The sequence below is a fragment of the Carassius carassius genome, chromosome 50, assembly GCF_963082965.1.
Source record: "Carassius carassius chromosome 50, fCarCar2.1, whole genome shotgun sequence".
NCBI classification, from domain to species: domain Eukaryota; kingdom Metazoa; phylum Chordata; class Actinopteri; order Cypriniformes; family Cyprinidae; genus Carassius; species Carassius carassius.
In genome coordinates this window covers 1,585,313-1,591,312 of record NC_081804.1, presented here as the reverse complement: position 1 = coordinate 1,591,312, position 6,000 = coordinate 1,585,313, and positions in this window count along the sequence as shown.

Below are 6,000 nucleotides of genomic sequence, written 5' to 3'. Positions count from 1 at the left end.
AACTCCCGAACTGACTCAAATGATTCGCGAACACGCTACGAACTCCCGAACTGATTCAAATGATTCGCGATCCCGCTCCGAACTCCCGAATTGACTCAAATGATTCGCGAAACCGTTCCGAACTCTCGAACTGATTCAAATGATTCGCGAACCCGCTTTGAACTCCCGAACTGAGTCAAATGATTCGCGAACCCGCTACGAACTCCCAAATTGACTCAAATGATTCGCGATCCCCTAACTGACTCAAATGATTCGCGATCCCACTCCGAGCTCCCGAACTGATTAAAATGATTCACGCTCCGAACTCCCGAACTGACTCAAATGATTTGCGAATCCCAAACTGACTCAAATGATTCGCGATCTCACTCCAAGCTCCCGAACTGATTAAAATGATTCACGCTCCGAACTCCCGAACTGACTCAAATGATTCGCGATCCCCAAACTGACTCAAATGATTCGAAAACTCCAGAACTGACTCAAATGATTCGCGATCCCAATCCGAGCTCCTGAACTGATTAAAATGATTCCCGCTCCGAACTCCCGAACTGACTCAAATGATTCGCGATCTCCAAACTGACTCAAATGATTCGCGATCCCACTCCCAGCTCCTGAACTGATTAAAATGATTCACGCTCCGAACTCCCGAACTGACTCAAATGATTCGCGAACCCACTTTGAACTCCAGAACTGACTCAAATGATTTGCGAACCCGCTCCGAACTCCCGAACTGACTCAAATGATTCGCGATCCCGCTACGAACTCCCAACTGACTCAAATGATTCGCGATCCCCAAACTGACTCAAATGATTCGCGATCCCACTCCGAGCTCCCGAACTGATTAAAATGATTCACGCTCCGAACTCCCGAACTGACTCAAATGATTCGCGGACCCGCTCTGAACTCCCGAACTGACTCAAATGATTCATGCTCCTAACTCCGAACTGACTAAAATGATTCGCGAACCCACTTTGAACTCCAGAACTGACTCAAATGATTCGCGAACCCGCTCCACACTCCCGAACTGACTCAAATGATTCGCGATCCCGCTACGAACTCCCAACTGACTCAAATGATTCACGAACTCGCTTTGAACTCCCGAACTGACTCAAATGGTTTGCGAACCTGCTCCGAACTCTCGAACGGATTCAAATGATCCGCGAACCCGCTCCGAGCTCCCAAACTGACTGATTCTCCCAAACTGAAATGATTCGCGATCCCAAAACTGACTCAAATGATTCGCGAACCCGCTCCGAACTGATTCAAATTATTCACGCTCCTAACTCCCGAACTGAATCAAATGATTCGCGAACCCGCTCCGAACTGCCAAACTGACTGAAATGAATCACGCTCTGAACTCCCGAATTGACTCAAATGATTCACAATCCGGAGTTCCCATCCAAATCAAATGACACCGCCAGAGCTGCTATTGGCTTAGTTCTCTAATTTCATAACATTTACTGAAATTAAGGTACGAAAAGTATGTTGTTAACAAATAAAATATCAATATTTCCATTCCGAACTGCTTTCCACGTCGAAACATCCACGAACATAACCAGGTGAGCAGATCAGTCTCTCACTATTTGTCCACTCATCATCATCCTCCACCAATCAGAACACACGAGAACTCTTTGACCACAGCTGCTGTGCTTCAAAAGCTCTTGCAGCAGCTCAACACTGGTTTTCTCTGAGGTGGTCTAGATCACATCAGATTGTGGTTAATCTTGCAGATCATGACTTATATCTACTCTTCCTCTCCCTGCAGTTTGGTAATATAAAGATTCCTCCTTTGAACTCCCTCCTCTTCTGTGGGTTTTATTGTTCTGGGTCTGAATTTGGGCTTCTGTGGTCTCAGAAAAGAAACATTTCTTCAATCTCCAAGGTGAACGTCCTAGAACACCCCCAAAACCCAGCATCAACACAGAGCCTCAACATCCTCATCCCTGCGATCAGACCCCTGCTTATTTTTTTATTAAATATACCATCTCACATCATATGCACTGATCTCATGTGAAATTGTGTTATTTTATCTTTTAATAGACTACATCTTCAGCTGCTACACTGTGGGTGATCAGATGGGCAAAGGTGGATTTGGCACGGTGTATGAAGGGAGACGTTTGGAGGATGATCTTAAAGTAAGTAAAATTATATAACACATTACCAAGCCAACAAATGTTTAACCCTCTAAAAACCCTCTTGGTGCATCTAAATTAATGAATTATTTTATGTTTGTTCATCAGGTGGCTTTAAAATATGTCACGAGGACCCAGCACACGAAATGTAAATTCATAGTAAGCACTATAAAAACAATATTAATATAAATCACAAATTAAATTAGCAAAATAGTCCAAGACTGTGCTAAATCACTATTTGAGAAACCATAACTCAACTCTTCTAGTCTGATCATCCAGCACCCCTTCCAAAAGAAATCGCCCTCATCATCCTGGCGAATAAAGGTCCCAGTGTGCCAGAAATCATCAGGACCACCCTGACCACTTCATCATGGTCCTCGAATGGTCCTGTCCCTGTGAGAATCTTGTAAAGCCTCAATGAAGAAACAGTGCCACAAATCACGTGCTGCCTCCGAGGAGTGCTCCACCGTGACGTCAAACTGGAGAACCTACTGATAAACAGGGAGAGGAGACATCTGAAGTCAAGCTGATTGACTTTGGATGCTGGGACATTCTGAGGAAGACACCATACAAGTCATACCATGGTATGTATGATATAATTAATCTCTTCCTAATAGATACAGAACAATCGTGCTGCAGTAAGGCAAACTTACACATCATATAAACTGCTCTCTCCTGCAGACACAGCAGTGTACTCCCCTCCAGAGTACCACAGCAGGTGACAGTCTGCTCACTAGGGGTTCTGGTGTTCACAATGTTATAAGGACGTTTCCCCCGGTGACTTGGTTTGGGGGAAATCATGTCCCACAACTGGTTTAAGGTAGTGAACCTGAGACCAGCTAAAAATAATAAATTTATCATGGGAAGGAACCAAAAAGTCAAACCTGTTTTCAGGTCGTCACATAAGACCACTCCAGTTGGCGTCTCTCATGCAGCTTTGTGTCTTGTAGGCTGAAGCAGGAGACTGTGTAGCGTCTTGTGGCTTGGCTTAAGGAAGGAGTATTTGCGTCTGGCGGAACTGCTTCCGGAGGGATGTGTAGATATTATATGTATGTACATACTTCTTTTGGTTGCCTCTTTCTGTTTTTCCCATCATGAGCACTCCATTCCTGAGGTTCCTGCCACAGCTGTCCACATACCAGAGCTCTCTTTCTTCACCTTCACAATGACAGCACTCTCATTCTCTCTCTTTCTTCACCTTCACAATGACAGCACTCTCATTCTCTCTCTTTCTTCACCTTCACAATGACAGCACTCTCATTCTCTGCCACCACACAGCTACTAAAGGGGTTTCTTCTATGGCTGCTGCACATCTGTCATAGACACCTCAACAGTGTTGTTGCCTCCTCAGAGGTTCCTGTAAAGGCCAGAGCCATCTCCAAAGGCCATCTTAGTCCACAGCCACCCTTGGCTCCAAGCAATCCCCACATAGGCCCAGAGATTTCTGTCATGGCCACCTGGTTCCAGATATTCCAGTCATTACAAGTTCAGAGGTTCTTATGATAAGGTTCAGCCACTGCCAGAAAGCAAAGCATCTCAGTTTATAAGCTCCCATCTCAGCCACTCTGGTCTCCAAGGTCCCTTCACCTGTCATGGCCTCCCGATCGCAGAAGTGCCAGCTAGAAGTTCATGTTACAGCTGCAAAAGATGGTCCTGGTCCATGGTCTCCAAACTCCTTGCAATGTTAGCTCAGTTCCAGAGCTCCCTGCCTCAGAGATTCCTGCAATAGAACACAAAGGTAATGCATTGTTAATTAGAACAAATTATTCAAAATTAGTTTCAAAAGAGTTCAGTAAATAAAAAGTACTTTTTATTAAATAAAAAGGGATCATGCACTTCAAAGTGTCTACTTTAAAAATGTTTTTGACAACATTTTTTAAGTGCCGTACACATGACATGTAGATCCCAGTCTTATACAGGTTATTAAACTAAAAGAATTTGTATAATTCTGGATTAGGGAAACAACAAGTATTGTCAGGTATTATTTATGAAAATATTATTATATATGGCAGATTACGAATTGTAATCAAACTTTGATTTACAGATAAGCAAACAGTAGTTGATTGCATTGCAATAATACAGTCTGTCAGCTGTAGCCACAGAGATGTAATGAGTCAGGAATAAGCACTAGAAAAGAAAACAAGATACAATCAACACTTACTCAGTATAAAGCACACTAAACAGTGAGCATACATCATGAGAAACCAGGCTAAAGCAACCACAAGACATAATGTTTATGTAATATGTCAAAATAAATAAAAGTAGATTGACTTCTGTGTATAGACTTTGGTGTCTTGGCCAATTTAAGCATATACAGTAGTTTAAGACACAGTTGGGATTTCTTCAGAAACTCTACAAGGTACAAATGTGAGCCTAATGTTACAAATTGTCCGTCTCTTTTGTTTCCCGTGTTTTTCCCATGAATGAAAACCAGCTCATTTTCTGAAAGCCAGTCTAAAGCTTGCATTATTAAAGTGTGGTTCGTTCAGGAGGCCGATCACTGTATCTGCGGCTCAGTGTGGGCCAACAGATTGACTGCATCTCTTGCTTTGTCCCCACGCTCATTTTACAAATCTTTTGTTCTGACAGTGACGTTACAGTCTGGGTTACAGCAGCTGCATTGTGCTGATAAATAGCCAAGCCATGAACAACATAGACTTTGCCGTTAACACAACACATGATGCACAAATATAAAAATATTTCACATTAAATATTGTGTAAAACAGACACTATTGAATTACACAAGGATTCTATAAATGATTTTGAATGTAAGTATAATATGCATTTAATAGTCAATTCCTTTTAGTGACTGAGCACTGTTACAATGCATTAATATGAGAAAGATTTTGGTGGTAGAATTACAAGGTAGAATAATTATGCTCTCCATGTGTGTGCAGCAATATTAATGTGCAGTTCAATAAAATTAAATGATTCCAGGATGCACAATATTTGTTAACCTGCTTGCTAGTCAGTGTTATCTGAGCAGTGCGAACACAATGTTGGCATCTCCAGGCTAGTGTGCTTTAATCAAGCTCAGCTAACACAAACCCTTTACAGAGAGTGAAAGAATCAAATTAAATCAGTTCCAGTTAAAATAGTTTCTCTTGTTGACTTGAATTTCCATAGATTTACTCCAGTCCAAGTGTAGAAATATTTCTGAGATAATATTTTAGAGAAATTACTAAATTTCACATGTCATGACAATACTTATGCCATATGAGAATTACAGTTTTGTTATCTTGCAAAAAAAATTGCAGTTCACAAATCTGTTTTCTGCTTTGCCGTAATGGGATATGTAATGGGATATGGAGTGTTGATCGATGTAATATTTATAAATAATTATAGAAATATAAAAAGGTATTAAAAATGGAAATAATTTAACAGAATATTGAAAAAGAAAATGTCTTCTGATTTGCAAAAAAAAGGTCTAAAATTTCCTGAGTTCAAAAATATTAATAAAAACTTTTTTAAAAAACTACAAAAAAGAGTTTTAAGTTCTAATTATTTATGTTTATTAGCTTTAAAGCTCTTGTTAAAATAACAAAAGCATTTTTTTTTTCAGTTTTGAAACTGCACATCATATTTTTGTAATCAGCACATCAATATTAGTAAGAAAGAAGAATTGGATTTCAATAAATGTGTTACAAAGGCAAATAACGCTATTAAACCACATAAATAACTGTCAAATAATTCAAAGCGTTGAATAAATAATAGAGTAACATAAAGATTTCAGTATAATATCATTAAAAATACGTTTATTTTTGCTGATAAATTCATGATTATGGCAATGACGCGGGTTACCTGCCTGTCCAATCGCAATCTTGATTTGGTCCCTCAGGGTTGCCAGATTTCCCCAACAAAACTACCCCAA